The 18,283-nt window shown below is 42.8% G+C and overlaps 1 protein-coding gene across 7 annotated transcripts in view; it reads left to right on the forward strand.

Moving 5' to 3' along the window:
* Positions 1-18,283, forward strand: part of LOC124013240 (CYFIP-related Rac1 interactor A-like) — a 112,850-nt gene that overhangs the window by 59,011 nt on the left and 35,556 nt on the right. For 4 of the 7 annotated variants that reach the window (XM_046327494.1, XM_046327496.1, XM_046327499.1 and 1 more), the window contains exon 2: positions 12,665-12,755. The gene's annotated coding sequence lies outside the window, so the exon portion shown is untranslated. Of the gene's footprint in view, positions 1-12,664; positions 12,756-14,452; positions 14,570-18,283 lie in introns of all 7 variants that reach the window. The other 3 variants (XM_046327493.1, XM_046327492.1, XM_046327498.1) reach the window with 1 other exon arrangement.

The following is an 18,283-nucleotide window of genomic DNA, read 5'->3' on the forward strand; positions in this document are numbered from 1 at the left end:
AGTACCAGCCACATCCCAACCAATCAACCCACCCCCAAGTCAACCATGCCCACACCCTATTGAGGCCCCCTCAGATCAGACCTATGCCCGTCCTGCCCACCCCATGCACCCCACCCACTGCAAAGAGGGCCTCAACATGGAAGTCACAAATACGCTCTGGTCGTGAGTGGGCAAACAGGCCCAACCCCCGCTCTTACACTAGCCCAAGCCAATGGCATGTACCAGATGCTCAGGAGGTTTTGCTCACACTTACTGGCCTGAGGCCAAACCACACAACCAACAACATTTGACACTTTATGGAACACAAAGCCTTCACTATCTCATCCTGGAATATCCAAGGCCTGAGGTCATCTGCCTTTGGCCCAAAGAGCAGGAATCTGGACTTCATCAAAGAAATCAGAAATACAGACATTGTCATCCTACAAGAAACATGGAATAGGAGGAGATGGACCCACTGGTTGTCCTCTAGGTTACAGAGAGCTGGTAGTCCCATCCACCACACTACCAGGTGTGAAACAGGGAAGGGACTCAGGGGGTATGCTAATTTGGTATAGAGCAGACCTAACTCACTCCGTTAAATTAATCAAAACAGGAACATTTTACATTTAACTAGAAATTGAAAAGGAAATGATCTTAACAGGGAGAAATTTCCTCCTGTGTGCTATATCCCCCCACTAGAATCCCCTATATCCCCCCACTAGAATCCCCTATATCCCCCCACTAGAATCCCCATACTTTAATGAAGACAGCTTCTCCATCCTGGAGGGGGAAATCAATAATTTCCAGGCCCAGGGACATGTTCTAGTCTGTGGCGACCTAAATGCCAGAACCGGACAAGAACCTGACACCCTCAGCACACAGGGGGACAAACACCTACCTGGAGGTGACAGCATCCCCTCCCACATATGCCCCCCTAGACACAACTATGACAACATAACCAACAAAAATGGGTCACAACTCCTGCAGCTCTGTCGGACGCTGGGTATGTACATAGTCAATGGAGGTCTTCGAGGGGACTCCTATAGTAGGTACACCTATAGCTCATCTCTTGGTAGTAGTACTGTAGACTACTTTATCACTGACCTCAATCCAGAATCTCTCAGAGCGTTCACAGTCAGTCCACTGACACCCCTATCAGACCACAGCAAATCACAGTCTATTTGAACAGAGCAATTCTCAATCATAAGGCATCACAGCCAAAGGAACTGAGTAATATTAAGAAATGCTATAGATGGAAGGGAAATCGTTTGTAAACCTAATTAGGCAAGAACAAATTAAATCCCTTTTAGACAACTTCCTGGACAAAGGTGTAAACTTGGCAGTAGAAAATCTTAACAGTATATTTGACTTTCAGCTTCACTATCAAATCTTAAAATCCTCAAATAGAAAACCGAAGAAAATGAACAACAATGACAAATGGTTTGATGAAGAATGCAAAAATCTAAGAAAGAAATTGAGAAACCTGTCCAACTAAAAACAGACCCGGAAAACCTGAGTCTACGCCTTCACTATGGTGAATCATTAAAACAATACAGAAATACACTACGGAAGAAGAACAAATCCATGGACTAACCACTTCTGGGAAAATTGGAAAAAACTCAAACACAAAGAATAATCTATCCAAAATAGAGATGTATGGATAAACCACTTCTCCAATCTTTCTGGCTCTATAACAAAGAATAAAGAGAAAAAACATTTACGTGATGAAATACACATCTTAGAATCAACTATTAAAGACTACCAGAACCCACTGGATTCTCCAATTACCTTGACTGAGCTACAGGACAAAAAAAAACTCCAACCCAAAAAGGCCTGTGGTGTTGATGGTATCCTCAATGAAATTATCAAATATACAGACAACATATTGCAATTGGCTGTACTAAAACTCTTTAACATCATCCTTAGCTCTGGCATCTTCGCCAATATTTGGAACCAAGGACTGATCTCCCCAATCCACAAAAGTGGAGACAAATCTGACCCCAATAACTATCGGGAATATGCGTGAACAGCATCCTTGGGAAAATCCTCTGCATTATCATTAACAGCAGACTCGTACATTTCCTCAGTGAAAACAATGTACTGAGCAAATGTCAAATTGGCCTTTTACCAAATTATCGTATGACAGACCATGTATTCACCCTGCACACCCTAATTGACAATCAAACAAAACAAAACAAAGGCAGAGTCTTCTCATGCTTTGTTGATTTCAAGCCTTTGACTCAATTTGGCATGAGGGTCTGCTATACAAACTGATGGAAAGTGGTGTTGGGGGTAAAACGTACATTATAAAATTATTATTATTATAAAATCCTTGAACACAAACAACAAGTGTGCAGTTTAAATAGGCCAAAAAACACACACATTTCTTCCCACAGGGCCGTGGGGTGAGACATGGATGCAGCTTAAGCCCCACCCTCTTCAAAATAAATATCAACAAATTGGCGAGGGCACGAGAACAATCTGCAGCACCCTACTAGAATCTGAAGTCAAATGTCTGCTGTTTACTGATGATCTGGTGCTTTTGTCACCAACCAAGGAGGGTCTACAGCAGCACTTAGATCTTCTGCACAGATTCTGGGCACTGACAGCACTGACAGCAAATCTCAGTAAGACCAAAATAATTTTCCAAAAAAGGTCCAGTCGCCAGGACAACAAATACAAATTCCATTTAGATACCGTTGCCCTAGAGCACACAAAAAAACTCTACCTACCTCGGCCTAAACATCAGCGCCACAGGTAACTTCCACAAAGCTGTGAACGATCTGAGAGACAAGGCAAGAAGGGCCTTCTGTGCCATCAATGGAAAATACATTTTGACATACCAATTAGGATCTGGCTAAAAATACTTGAATCAGTTATAGAACGCATTGCCCTTTATGGTTGTGAGATCTGGGGTCCGCTCACCTACCAAGACTTCACAAAATGGGACAAACAACCAACAGTTTAACACTTCAGTTCAACACTTTAATATTGTCTACCTATCTTACATCACTCATCTCATATGTATATATTGTATTTTATACCATCTACTGCATCTTTCTTAAGCCGCTCGGTCATCGCTCATCCATATATTAAAATGTGCATATTCACCCCTTTGGATTTGTAGTTGTTGGGGAATTGTTTGATTACTTGTTAGATATTACTGCATGGTTGGAACTAGAAGCACAAGCATTTCGCTACACTCGCATTAACATCTGCTAACCATGTGTATGTGACCAATAAAATATAATTTGATTTGAGATTAAATAAGTCATGAAGTCACAGGGTGGTGAATCAGCTCAGTGATCTTGATTCTCCGTTCCAATAAATATCCAGGTTCGTTATTGTGGTGACATGATGATCGATGCTCGACTGCCATTTAATGGAGAAGCAAAAATATTCTCATCATCTCCATAATGATCTCAAAAGTAGACTAGTAGACTGTATTTGCAAGCTGTTGACTCGAGCAGCATGACAATATCAAAGTAGGCACATTTGCAACTGTTTTTAAGACAAAACCTTCGGTAGAGTTGAAAAGGCATTGAACATTTTTTCGGGTATATAACAACTTAAGTGAAAAGTACATCAATCTTCACACACACTGATCTTCATCAGCAACAAGTCGGTTTGGTGGAAACACACCACTTGCGGGAGAATGTGCATGTTTTCTTTAATGCGGATTCTGTCGCCAGTAGGAAACTATCTAGAGAGATTGTTGTTCTCCGCTCATCTCTCTCTCTTTCTCTCCCTCAGGCAGGACACTACAATGAGATCATTATGGTCATACAGTTAGGATAGTGGTTAGAGCGGGCGGCAGGTAGCCTAGTGGTTAGAGAGGGCGGCAGGTAGCCTAGTGGTTAGAGAGGGCGGCAGGTAGCCTAGTGGTTAGAGAGGGCGGCAGGTAGCCTAGTGGTTAGAGAGGGCGGCAGGTAGCCTAGTGGTTAGAGAGGGCGGCAGGTAGCCTAGTGGTTAGAGCGGGCGGCAGGTAGCCTAGTGGTTAGAGAGGGCGGCAGGTAGCCTAGTGGTTAGAGAGGGCGGCAGGTAGCCTAGTGGTTAGAGAGGGCGGCAGGTAGCCTAGTGGTTAGAGCGGGCGGCAGGTAGCCTAGTGGTTAGAGAGGGCGGCAGGTAGCCTAGTGGTTAGAGAGGGCGGCAGGTAGCCTAGTGGTTAGAGAGGGCGGCAGGTAGCCTAGTGGTTAGAGAGGGCGGCAGGTAGCCTAGTGGTTAGAGCGGGCGGCAGGTAGCCTAGTGGTTAGAGAGGGCGGCAGGTAGCCTAGTGGTTAGAGAGGGCGGCAGGTAGCCTAGTGGTTTGAGAGGGCGACAGGTAGCCTAGTGGTTTGAGAGGGCGGCAGGTAGCCTAGTGGTTTGAGAGGGCGGCAGGTAGCCTAGTGGTTTGAGAGGGCGGCAGGTAGCCTAGTGGTTTGAGAGGGCGACAGGTAGCCTAGTGGTTTGAGCGGGCGGCAGGTAGCCTAGTGGTTAGAGAGGGCGACAGGTAGCCTAGTGGTTAGAGCGGGCGACAGGTAGCCTAGTGGTTAGAGCGGGCGACAGGTAGCCTAGTGGTTAGAGCGGGCGACAGGTAGCCTAGTGGTTAGAGCGGGCGGCAGGTAGCCTAGTGGTTAGAGCGGGCGGCAGGTAGCCTAGTGGTTAGAGCGGGCGGCAGGTAGCCTAGTGGTTAGAGCGGGCGGCAGGTATCCTAGTGGTTAGAGCGGGCGGCAGGTAGCCTAGTGGTTAGAGAGGGCGGCAGGTAGCCTAGTGGTTAGAGAGGGCGGCAGGTAGCCTAGTGGTTAGAGAGGGCGGCAGGTAGCCTAGTGGTTAGAGAGGGCGGCAGGTAGCCTAGTGGTTAGAGCCCAGGTAGCTAGTGGTTGACACAGGTAGCCTAGTGGTTAGAGCGGGCGGCAGGTAGCCTAGTGGTTAGAGCGGGCGGCAGGTAGCCTAGTGGTTCAGGTAGCCCTGGAACAAGGTATCCTAGTGGTTAAGCCCAGGTAGCCTAGTGGTTCCCTAGTGGTTAGAGAGGGCGGCTAGCCAGTGGTTCTGCCAGTGGTTAGAACAAGCCAGTGGTTAACCCAGGTAACCTAGAGCGTTGGACTCGAATCCCCGAGCTGACAAGGTACAAATCTGTCATTCTGCCCCTGAACAAGGCAGTTAACCCACATGTTCCCTTGAAGGCTGTCATTCTGCCACTGAACAAGGCAGTTAACCCACGTGTTCCCTTGAAGGCTGTCATTGTAAAATACATAAATAAAAATTGCTCCTAAACCGTCATTGAAAAGAAGAATGTGTTCTTTAACTGACTAGTTAAATAAAGGTTAAAGAAAAATGTAAATATATACTCCTAAATATGTTGATGTGTGACCTGGATATTTAATTTGGGAGCACCAGTGCTCCTAGAAAATATTTGACCCAGATAATTGTTGTGATGATACAACTTTACTGTACCGTAGCCTTAGAGATTGACATTGAGGTCAGATGTGTTGTGTCCTTCTCTCCTTTTGTCTTTGTCTCCATCTGTCCCATACTAATTTAACTTTATCAGCACGGGAAACATATGTTTACATTGTCAAAGTGAAAAATATAATAAACACTTTGTGAAATAAGCATTAAAAAATGAATGAAAGAGTAAACATTACACTCACAGAAGTTCCCAAAAGAATAAAGACATTTCAAATGTCATAGTATTTATATATACAGTGTTGTAATAATATGCAAATAGTTAATGTACAAAAGGGAAAATAAATAAGCATAAATATGGGTTGTATTTACAATGGTGTTTGTTCTTCACTGGTTGCCCCTTTTCTTGTGGTAACAGGTCACAAATCTTGCTGCTGTGATGGAACACTGTGGTATTTCCTTAATTTTGGGTCAGTCACTCTTTCTCTCTCTCCCTTCATGTCTCTATTTCTTTCTCACTCTCTTCTCTCTCTCTCTCTCTCTCTTTCTCACTCTCCTCTCTCTCTCTCTCTCTCTCTGTCTCTATTCTTCTCTTTCATCCCTTTATTAAAGCAGCGTGAAGGATCTCAAGATATGATGCCCGGCATCCCTGTGCTATTATCATTCAAATCCTGTTCATGAACTTCTAAAGGTTGTAGATCAGAATGATTGAAGGCTACACTAGCTATCTCTGACAGCACTGAGACACAAGCAGCATCAACAATCTCTACCAGCACATCTCAGCATTCACAGTTGTGTGTGTGTGTGTGTGTGTGTGTGTGTGTGTGTGTGTGTGTGTGTGTGTGTGTGTGTGTGTGTGTGTGTGTGTGTGTGTGTGTGTGTGTGTGTGTGTGTGTGTGTGTGTGTGTGTGTGTGTGTGTGTGTGTGTGTGTGTGTGTGTGTGTGTGTGTGTGTGTGTGTGTGTGTGTGTGTGTGTGTGTGTGTGTGTAGTAACTGTTATTTAGAGTGTAGTCATAGAGACATGGACTGTTCTAGTGTTGTTATAGTAACTGTTATTTAGAGTGTAGTCATAGAGACATGGACTGTTCTAGTGTTGTTATAGTAACTGTTATTTAGAGTGTAGTCATAGAGACATGGACTGTTCTAGTGTTGTTATAGTAACTGTTATTTAGAGTGTAGTCATAGAGACATGGACTGTTCTAGTGTTGTTATAGTAACTGTTATTTAGAGTGTAGTCATAGAGACATGGACTGTTCTAGTGTTGTTATAGTAACTGTTATTTAGAGTGTAGTCATAGAGACATGGACTGTTCTAGTGTTGTTATAGTAACTGTTATTTAGAGTGTAGTCATAGAGACATGGACTGTTCTAGCGTTGTTATAGTAACTGTTATTTAGAGTGTAGTCATAGAGACATGGACTGTTCTAGTGTTGTTATAGTAACTGTTATTTAGAGTGTAGTCATAGAGACATGGACTGTTCTAGTGTTGTTATAGTAACTGTTATTTAGAGTGTAGTCATAGAGACATGGACTGTTCTAGTGTTGTTATAGTAACTGTTATTTAGAGTGTAGTCATAGAGACATGGACTGTTCTAGTGTTGTTATAGTAACTGTTATTTAGAGTGTAGTCATAGAGACATGGACTGTTCTAGTGTTGTTATAGTAACTGTTATTTAGAGTGTAGTCATAGAGACATGGACTGTTCTAGTGTTGTTATAGTAACTGTTATTTAGAGTGTAGTCATAGAGACATGGACTGTTCTAGTGTTGTTATAGTAACTGTTATTTAGAGTGTAGTCATAGAGACATGGACTGTTCTAGTGTTGTTATAGTAACTGTTATTTAGAGTGTAGTCATAGAGACATGGACTGTTCTAGTGTTGTTATAGTAACTGTTATTTAGAGTGTAGTCATAGAGACATGGACTGTTCTAGTGTTGTTATAGTAACTGTTATTTAGAGTGTAGTCATAGAGACATGGACTGTTCTAGTGTTGTTATAGTAACTGTTATTTAGAGTGTAGTCATAGAGACATGGACTGTTCTAGTGTTGTTATAGTAACTGTTATTTAGAGTGTAGTCATAGAGACATGGACTGTTCTAGTGTTGTTATAGTAACTGTTATTTAGAGTGTAGTCATAGAGACATGGACTGTTCTAGTGTTGTTATAGTAACTGTTATTTAGAGTGTAGTCATAGAGACATGGACTGTTCTAGTGTTGTTATAGTAACTGTTATTTAGAGTGTAGTCATAGAGACATGGACTGTTCTAGTGTTGTTATAGTAACTGTTATTTAGAGTGTAGTCATAGAGACATATAGACAGCCTCAGTGTCCTGCCTGTGTAAACGCAGCCTCAGTGTGCTGCCTGTGTAAACGCAGCCTCAGTGTTCTGCCTGTGTAAACGCAGCCTCAGTGTTCTGCCTGTGTAAACGCAGCCTCAGTGTTCTGCCTGTGTAAACGCAGCCTCAGTGTTCTGCCTGTGTAAACGCAGCCTCAGTGTTCTGCCTGTGTAAACGCAGCCTCAGTGTTTTGCCTGTGTAAACGCAGCCTCAGTGTTCTGCCTGTGTAAACGCAGCCTCAGTGTTCTGCCTGTGTAAACGCAGCCTCAGTGTTCTGCCTGTGTAAACGCAGCCTCAGTGTTCTGCCTGTGTAAACGCAGCCTCAGTGTTCTGCCTGTGTAAACGCAGCCTCAGTGTTCTGCCTGTGTAAACGCAGCCTCAGTGTTCTGCCTGTGTAAACGCAGCCTCAGTGTTCTGCCTGTGTAAACGCAGCCTCAGTGTTCTGAGTTAAATGCACGTAGCTTACTTCAATATGTGGTTCCCTGAAAGTACCGGTATCAGTTAGTTCGATCAAAGGGCTATACTGTATATAACCTTTACATTCCCTGTCTCCTATCGTGACCCCCCCTTCCTGACCCTGCCATGACCCCCGTAACCTCTGACATTGACAGTGTGCATGCTGAGGGGGCAATATCAAATCATATCCATGGGGTCAACGATGACCAATCAAAACAAAGCTCTTTGGTTGGTGTAGGAATACAGCCTCCTGATATACTGGGGTATTACAGTACTGATGCGTTTTAGAGTATTACAGTACTGATGTGTTTTAGAGTATTACAGTACTGATGTGTTTTAGAGTATTACAGTACTGATGTGTTTTAGAGTATTACAGTACTGATGTGTTTTAGAGTATTACAGTACTGATGTGTTTTAGAGTATTACAGTACTGATGTGTTTTTAGAGTATTACAGTACTGATGTGTTTTAGAGTATTACAGTACTGATGTGTTTTTAGAGTATTACAGTACTGATGTGTTTTAGAGAATTACAGTACTGATGTGTTTTAGAGTATTACAGTACTGATGTGTTGTGGTCCTTCTGTAGCTCAGTTGGTAGAGCATGGCACTTGTAACGCCAGGGTAGTGGGTTCGATCCCCGGGACCACCCATACGTAGAATGTATGCACACATGACTGTAAGTCGCTTTGGATAAAAGCGTCTGCTAAATGGCATATATATATATTAGACTATTACAGTACTGATGCATTTTAGACTATTACAGTACTGATGCATTTTAGAGTATTACAGTATCTTCTACCTGCTCAAGGACTGAAGGCATAGAGGAAGAGAGGAAGAGAGGAAGTGAGGAAGTGTGAGCCAGACCTTTTCTAGACACAGACCAGCGTCCATGTCGTTAATTGCTCTCTCGGAGTGTGTTCCTTTGTGTATGGTTTGCGTGCATCGGACTCGGCTTTGGTGTGTGGCGTGTTGTTGTGTTTGTGCAGCGATCGCTGATGTGTGTGTGTGGGTTCTCTCAGAATTACGGTCCAATGCATTACTTATGGAGTTCAACACAGGGCTACATGGGGTGTGTGTGTGTGTGTGTGTGTGTGTGTGTGTGTGTGTGTGTGTGTGTGTGTGTGTGTGTGTGTGTGTGTGTGTGTGTGTGTGTGTGTGTGTGTGTGTGTGTGTGTGTGTGTGTGTGTGTGTGTGTGTGTGTGTGTGTGTGTGTGTGTGTGTGTGTGTGTGTGTGAGTGAGTGAGTGAGTGAGTGAGTGAGTGAGTGAGTGAGTGAGTGAGTGAGTGAGTGAGTGAGTGTGAGTGGTGAGTGAGTGAGTGAGTGAGTGAGTGAGTGAGCGCAAGGCAATAGGGGATAGAGAGAAAGAGAAAGAGAGAGAATCCACTGGATTCGTCAACTAAATAAACTACATGACAACATATAAACCCTGTGTTGATGGTATCCTACATGATCAAATATACAGACCACAAATTCCAATTCGCTATAATTAAAATCTTTAATCCCACAGTCATTATTCGGGTCAAATTTGTCTCCAGTATTGTGGATTGGGGTGATCAGTCCTTGCTTCCAAATTTTGCTGAAGATTCCAGAGCTGAGGATGATGTTAAAAATCTTTTTGGGGATCGGTGTCCCTTCCACGGGACGATTTAGCTAATGTAGGCTAATATGATTAGCATGAGGTTGTAAGTAACAAGAACATTTCCCAGGACATAGACATATTTGGTGTTGGCGGAAAGATGAAATTCTTGTTAATCTAACTGCACTGTCCAATTTACAGTAGCTATTACAGTGAAATAATACCATGCTATTGTTTGAGGAGAGTGCACAGTTTTGAACATGAAAAGTTATTCATAAACAAATTAGAAACATTTTAGCAGTCCAGATCCATTTTTTTTTTACAGAAATGCAATGGTTCATTGGATCAGTCTAAAAGTAGTGTACCTGGGGTGGAGTAATACATTTTGCATTTCAAAGATTTCAAAAATATTTTTTTCTTTGTATATTCTTTTACTAAATCTAATGTGTAATATTCTCCTACATTTCTTTCACATTTACACAAACTTCAAAGTGTTTCCTTTCAAATGGTATCAATAACATGCATATCCTTGCCTCAGGTCCTGGGCTACAGGCAGTTAGATTTGGGTTTGTCATTTTAGGATAATTGTTTTTTAAAAAGGAGTGGATGTCACGTTCTGTTCCTTAGTTCCTTTGTTTTTGTCTCCGTGTTAGTATGGTTGGGTTGGGCAGTCTGTGTTTGTTTTTCTATGTTGGGTTTTGAGTTCGGCCTAGTATGGTTCTCAATCAGAGGCAGCTGTCAATTGTTGTCCCTGATTGAGAATCATACTTAGGTAGCCTGGATTTCACTTTTGGTTTGTGGGTGTTTGTTTCCGTGTGAGTGTTTGGGCCATACAGTTTCATTTTGTTCACATAGCTTATTGTTTTATTCCAGTGTTCTGTTTGTTTATTAAAAAGACATGAACACCAACCACGCTGTACCTTGGTCCTCCGATCCTTCTCGCTTCTCCTCAGAAGAGGAGGATCCTTAAAGAGGATCTTCTTCCCTTTTACGGGACGGTTGAGCTTCAAACTGAGCCAACTAGAATGCTATTTAAGCCCTGAACAGAGAGTACACCGCGGCAGAATAACTGACCACTGTGACTGGCCCTGAACAGAGAGTACACCGCGGCAGAATACCTGACCACTGTGACTGGCCCTGAACAGAGAGTACACCGCGGCAGAATACCTGACCACTGTGACTGGCCCTGAACAGAGAGTACACCGCGGCAGAATACCTGACCACTGTGACTGACCCAAAATGAAGGAAAGCTTTGACTCTGTACAGACTCAGTGAACACAGCCTTGATATTGAGAAAGGCTGCCGAAATAAAAAATATATAAAAAAATTGTAAATACATACAAATTCATATTTACTTTAACTAGATGAGAGAGAGACAGCGCGGGAGGGGGGGGGTTCGTAAGAAAGAGGGAGAGAAAGAGAGCAAGAGAGAGACAGAGATAGTAATAGAGAGTGGGAGGGAGACAGAGACAGAGGGAGACAAAGACAGAGAGTAATAGAGAGTGGGAGGGAGACAGAGACAGAGGGAGACAAAGACAGAGAGTAATAGAGAGTGGGAGGCAGATAGAGAGAGAGACAGAGAGCGAGGCAGAGGGAGAGAGAGACAGAGGGAGGGAGACAGAGAGAGAGAGAGAAAGACAGAGAGTAATAGAGAGTAGGAGGGAGATGTTTGGCACTCAGAAGATGTGTTTTTATATTTCTAGTCTACAATGTCACATTCATACACACACTGATGGCAACCCGCTGGTGAATTAATAATATCCCAGGGTGCACCTCTCTCTATGTGAAGGTTAACCCCGTTTTCTTTTTACTGTGAAGACCTATCTCCTTTAAACACACACCTTTCATCTTCCTCTCTCTCCTTTTCTGTCTCCTTCTCTGTCTCCTTCTCAGTCTCCTTCTCTCCTTTGTTTCTCTTTATCAACCTCTTTCTTCTCTGTCTGTCCAGCTGGGAGACAAATATGGTTAGCGTTTTGTTGTCGTTAGGCTAATCAATAGCTCAGAAAGTTCTCTGCCTCGCCGTTGCCATGCTTGTTTCCCTGGCAACAGTTTAGCAAAGCCATTCTCCATCTCTTTCTTTCTCTTTTCTCTAGCTCTCTTCCTGGTATGATGCAACGCCACCATGGATAGCGTCAATAGTTACAGTAGACACTAGATTAGAGGGTTTAGTGTGTAGTGTGAGGTCATGAGCTATAACAACTGAGCTGAGACAGATATAAACAGGCTTATGTTACTGTAGTGTGAAAATAAAGGATTTGGCTGATGTCCAAACTGAGAAGATGTGTCCTGTGCTTGTTCACTCCTTCCCTTGAAAGGGAACATCCCTGTCATGTAACCTAGGGGAAGTGAAGAGTGTAAAATGGATGTAATGTATGATTATCACTACTACTTCCTGTATTATTATCACTACTACTTCCTGTATTATTATCACTACTACTTCCTGTATTATTATCACTACTACTTCCTGTATTATTATCACTACTACTTCCTGTATGATTGTCACTACTACTTCCTGTATGATTGTCACTACTACTTCCTGTATGATTGTCACTACTACTTCCTGTATAATTATCACTACTGCTTCCTGTATTATTATCACTACTACTTCCTGTATTATTATCACTACTACTACCTGTATGATTATCACTACTACTTCCTGTATTATTATCACTACTACTTCCTGTATGATTATCACTACTACTTCCTGTATGATTATCACTACTACTTCCTGTATGATTATCACTACTACTTCCTGTATTATTATCACTACTACTTCCTGTATTATTGTCAATACTACTTCCTGTATGATTATCACTACTACTTCCTGTATTATTATCACTACTACACTCTTAACCTGCACTTAACCTTACGTTATGCAGACACAAACTACTGTACCTCATGCTAACCAACCTCTCTCTCTCTCTCTCTCTAGGTGGTGGAACTTGATGCTGTCGTGTGGGTGTTGAGCTGAGAGGCCCTGGTTGATGCAGTGAAGAGCTCTATAAGGACAAACACGAGAAACGGTAAGAACGAGTGAGAAAAGAAAGGAGGGGGGAGGAGAGCGACAACAACAGCTGATACCACAGAGACCTTGCATATGGGTAGAAAGAGAGAGAGGGGATGAATGAGATAGAGGTGAGGAAGAGAGATGGGAGGAGGGGGAGGAGAGAGAGAGAGAGGGGATGAATGAGAGAGGTGAGGAAGAGAGATGGGAGTGGGGAGAGAGGTGAGGAAGAGAGATGGGAGAGAGGGGAGAGAGAGAGAGAGAGAGAGAGAGAGAGAGAGAGAGAGAGAGAGAGAGAGAGAGAGAGAGAGAGAGAGAGAGAGAGAGAGAGAGAGAGAGAGAGAGAGAGAGAGAGAGAGAGAGAGAGAGAGAGAGAGACCGAGAGAGAGAGAGAGAGAGAGAGAGAGAGAGACCGAGAGAGAGAGAGAGAGACCGAGAGAGAGAGAGACCGAGAGAGAGAGAGAGAGAGAGAGAGAGAGAGAGAGAGAGAGAGAGAGAGAGAGAGGGGGGGGAGGGGGGGGAGGAGAGAGAGGGAGGCAGAGAGAGAGGGAGGCAGAGAGAGTGAGAGAGAGGCAGAGAGAGTAAGAGAGAGGCAGAGAGAGAGAGAGAGAGAGAGAGAGCGAGAGAGAGAGAGAGAGAGACAGAGAGACCGAGACAGAGAGAGAGAGACAGAGAGAGAGAGACAGAGAGAGAGAGACAGAGAGAGAGAGACCGAGAGAGAGACAGAGAGAGAGAGACCGAGAGAGAGACAGAGAGAGAGAGACCGAGAGAGAGAGAGAGAGAGAGAGAGAGAGAGAGAGAGAGAGAGAGAGAGAGAGAGAGAGACCTCTCTGATGAGGATAGGCTACCCGTTCTGTTGGGGGAGGACGCAGAGAGCTGTGGGTTGGCAGTGCACTACATTGCTGCCTGCCACAAGTTGAGGGACAGTGTCTGACAGACCAACCAACCTGCACATGTCCTCTACTATATAATTATTGTTATTGTTCAATGTGTTGGTTATTTTGACACTTGGTTATTGTTGTTACTGTTGAAAAATTTTGATTCTCAGTTTTATTTCTTTTTATATTGTAAATATCCTAAATAAGCTTTGGCAATATGTACATTGTTACATTTTGCCAATAAAGCAAATTGAATTGAATTGAATTGAATTGAATTGAATTGAGAGAGAGAGAGAGAGAGAGAGAGAGAGAGAGAGAGAGAGAGAGAGAGAGAGAGAGAGAGAGAGAGAGACACAGAGAGAGAGAGAGACAGAGAGAGAGAGAGAGAGAGAGAGAGAGAGAGAGAGAGAGAGAGAGAGAGAGAGAGAGAGAGAGAGAGAGAGAGGTATATTCTGGTAAGAGACAGGGCGAGGAAGATGGTGAGAGATGCTGTGTGGGGAGAGGAAGAGAGGGTATCATTGTGCCTCCTCCCCCTTCAGTTAAAACACCAGAGAGAATATGGAGAGAAAAAGAGAAGTGTGAGAAAGAGAGAGAGAGATGTGTAGAGCTAGCTAGTAGCTACAGTAGTGTTCTCAGTAGCACAGTGTCTAAGGGAGAGGCAGAGGCAGAGGCAGAGGCAGAGGCAGAGGCAGAGGCAGAGGCAGAGGCAGAGGCAGAGGCAGAGGCAGAGGCAGAGGCAGAGGCAGAGGCAGAGGCAGAGGCAGAGGCAGCCACTGGGACCTCAGTGAGATAGCATGCGGTACTGGGACAGACTGACTGTGATTAATCAATTTACTAGGATACGGAATAACAGATCACGGCAGAGAAGAGAAGGAGGGAAGAGAGGAAGAGGGAGAGGAAAGAGGGAAGTGACATACAGACAGAGTGCAGATAGCAACATTTGACTGGTGTGAAGGTAAGAGAACGTAATACAGCCGCATGCCCCCTACAGGCCAGTCTTAGGTTGGCTAATGATTACGAAACCAGTCAATAATGAATTTCCTTTAAACTTTGTGTGTGTGTGTGTTAGCATGCATATCTATGCATCCACCATTCTACAAAACATTAAGAACACCTTCCTAATATTGAGTTGCACCTCCCCTTTTGCCCTCAGAACAGCCTCAATTCATCGGGACATGGACTCCACAAGGTGTCGAAAGCGTTCCACAAGGATGCTGGCACTTGTTGACTCCAAATGTCTCGCAGTTGTGTCAAGTTGGCTGAATGTCCTTTGTGTGGTGGACCATTCTTGATACACACAAAAAAAACTGTTGAGTGTGAAAAACCTAGCAGCATTGCAGTTCTTGACATTAACCAGTGTTCAATGGCACTTAAATATTTTGTCTCAATTGTCTCAAGGCTTAAAAATACTTCCTTAACCCGTCTCCTCCCCTTCATCTACATGTCTCCTCCCCTTTCATCTACATGTCTCCTCCCCTTCATCTACATGTCTCCTCCCCTTCATCTACGTGTCTCCTCTTCTTCATCTACATGTCTCCTCCCCTTCATCTACATGTCTCCTCCCCTTCATCTACACGTCTCCTCCCCTTCATCTACACGTCTCCTCCCCTTCATCTACACGTCTCCTCCCCTTCATCTACATGTCTCCTCCCCTTCATCTACATGTCTCCTCCCCTTCATCTACATGTCTCCTCCCCTTCATCTACATGTCTCCTCCCCTTCATCTACATGTCTCCTCTTCTTCATCTACATGTCTCCTCCCCTTCATCTACATGTCTCCTCCCCTTTCATCTACATGTCTCCTCCCCTTCATCTACATGTCTCCTCCCCTTCATCTACATGTCTCCTCCCTTTCATCTACATGTCTCCTCCCCTTCATCTACATGTCTCCTCCCCTTCATCTACATGTCTCCTCTTCATCTACACTGATTGAAGTGGATTTAACAGGTGACATCAATAAGAGATCATATCTTTCACCTGGATTCACCTGATCAGTCCAAGTCATGGAAAGAGCAGGTGTTCATAATGTTTTGTATACTCAGTGTAAAGAGCAGGTGTTCATAATGTTTTGTATACTCAGTGTAAAGAGCAGGTGTTCATAATGTTTTGTTCGTAATGTTTTGTATAATCAGTGTAAAGAGCAGGTGTTCATAATGTTTTGTCCACTCAGTGTAAAGAGCAGGTGTTCATAATGTTTTGTATACTCAGTGTAAAGAGCAGGTGTTCATAATGTTTTGTCCACTCAGTGTAAAGAGCAGGTGTTCATAATGTTTTGTATAATCAGTGTAAAGAGCAGGTGTTCATAATGTTTTGTCCACTCAGTGTAAAGAGCAGGTGTTCATAATGTTTTGTATACTCAGTGTAAAGAGTTAGACTGTTAGACCTGCTATCAACAGACAGTAGATATACTGTTAGACCTGCTATCAACAGACAGTAGATATACTGTTAGACCTGCTATCAACAGTAGATAAACTGTTAGACCTGCTATCAACAGACAGTAGATAAACTGTTAGACCTGCTATCAACAGTAGATATACTGTTAGACCTGCTATCAACAGACAGTAGATATACTGTTAGACCTGCTATCAACAGACAGTAGATATACTGTTAGACCTGCTATCAACAGACAGTAGATATACTGTTAGACCTGCTATCAACAGACAGTAGATATACTGTTAGACCTGCTATCAACAGTAGATATACTGTTAGACCTGCTATCAACAGACAGTAGATATACTGTTAGACCTGCTATCAACAGACAGTAGATATACTGTTAGACCTGCTATCAACAGACAGTAGATAAACTGTTAGACCTGCTATCAACAGACAGTAGATATACTATTAGACCTGCTATCAACAGACAGTAGATATACTGTTAGACCTGCTATCAACAGTAGATATACTGTTAGACCTGCTATCAACAGACAGTAGATAAACTGTTAGACCTGCTATCAACAGACAGTAGATATACTGTTAGACCTGCTATCAACAGACAGTAGATAAACTGTTAGACCTGCTATCAACAGTAGATAAACTGTTAGACCTGCTATCAACAGTAGATATACTGTTAGACCTGCTATCAACAGACAGTAGATAAACTGTTAGACCTGCTATCAACAGACAGTAGATAAACTGTTAGACCTGCTATCAACAGTAGATATACTGTTAGACCTGCTATCAACAGTAGATATACTGTTAGACCTGCTATCAACAGACAGTAGATATACTGTTAGACCTGCTATCAACAGACAGTAGATAAACTGTTAGACCTGCTATCAACAGACAGTAGATAAACTGTTAGACCTGCTATCAACAGACAGTAGATAAACTGTTAGACCTGCTATCAACAGACAGTAGATAAACTGTTAGACCTGCTATCAACAGACAGTAGATAAACTGTTAGACCTGCTATCAACAGACAGTAGATAAACTGTTAGACCTGCTATCAACAGACAGTAGATAAACTGTTAGACCTGCTATCAACAGACAGTAGATAAACTGTTAGACCTGCTATCAACAGACAGTAGATAAACTGTTAGACCTGCTATCAACAGACAGTAGATAAACTGTTAGACCTGCTATCAACAGACAGTAGATAAACTGTTAGACCTGCTATCAACAGACAGTAGATAAACTGTTAGACCTGCTATCAACAGTAGATAAACTGTTAGACCTGCTATCAACAGTAGATAAACTGTTAGACCTGCTATCAACAGACAGTAGATATACTGTTAGACCTGCTATCAACTGTAGATAAACTGTTAGACCTGCTATCAACAGTAGATATACTGTTAGACCTGCTATCAACAGTAGATATACTGTTAGACCTGCTATCAACAGTAGATATACTGTTAGACCTGCTATCAACAGTAGATATACTGTTAGACCTGCTATCAACAGACAGTAGATAAACTGTTAGACCTGCTATCAACAGACAGTAGATAAACTGTTAGACCTGCTATCAACAGTAGATATACTGTTAGACCTGCTATCAACAGACAGTAGATATACTGTTAGACCTGCTATCAACAGTAGATAAACTGTTAGACCTGCTATCAACAGACAGTAGATATACTGTTAGACCTGCTATCAACAGTAGATAAACTGTTAGACCTGCTATCAACAGTAGATAAACTGTTAGACCTGCTATCAACAGACAGTAGGTAAACTGTTAGACCTGCTATCAACAGTAGATAAACTGTTAGACCTGCTATCAACAGACAGTAGATATACTATTAGACCTGCTATCAACAGTAGATATACTGTTAGACCTGCTATCAACAGTAGATAAACTGTTAGACCTGCTATCAACAGACAGTAGATATACTGTTAGACCTGCTATCAACAGTAGATAAACTGTTAGACCTGCTATCAACAGACAGTAGATATACTGTTAGACCTGCTATCAACAGACAGTAGATATACTGTTAGACCTGCTATCAACAGACAGTAGATATACTGTTAGACCTGCTATCAACAGACAGTAGATATACTGTTAGACCTGCTATCAACAGACAGTAGATATACTGTTAGACCTGCTATCAACAGACAGTAGATATACTGTTAGACCTGCTATCAACAGACAGTACATATACTGTTAGACCTGCTATCAACAGACAGTACATATACTGTTAGACCTGCTATCAACAGACAGTAGATAAACTGTTAG

Source organism: Oncorhynchus gorbuscha, linkage group LG24 (genome assembly GCF_021184085.1).
Source record: "Oncorhynchus gorbuscha isolate QuinsamMale2020 ecotype Even-year linkage group LG24, OgorEven_v1.0, whole genome shotgun sequence".
In the NCBI taxonomy this organism is placed as follows: domain Eukaryota; kingdom Metazoa; phylum Chordata; class Actinopteri; order Salmoniformes; family Salmonidae; genus Oncorhynchus; species Oncorhynchus gorbuscha.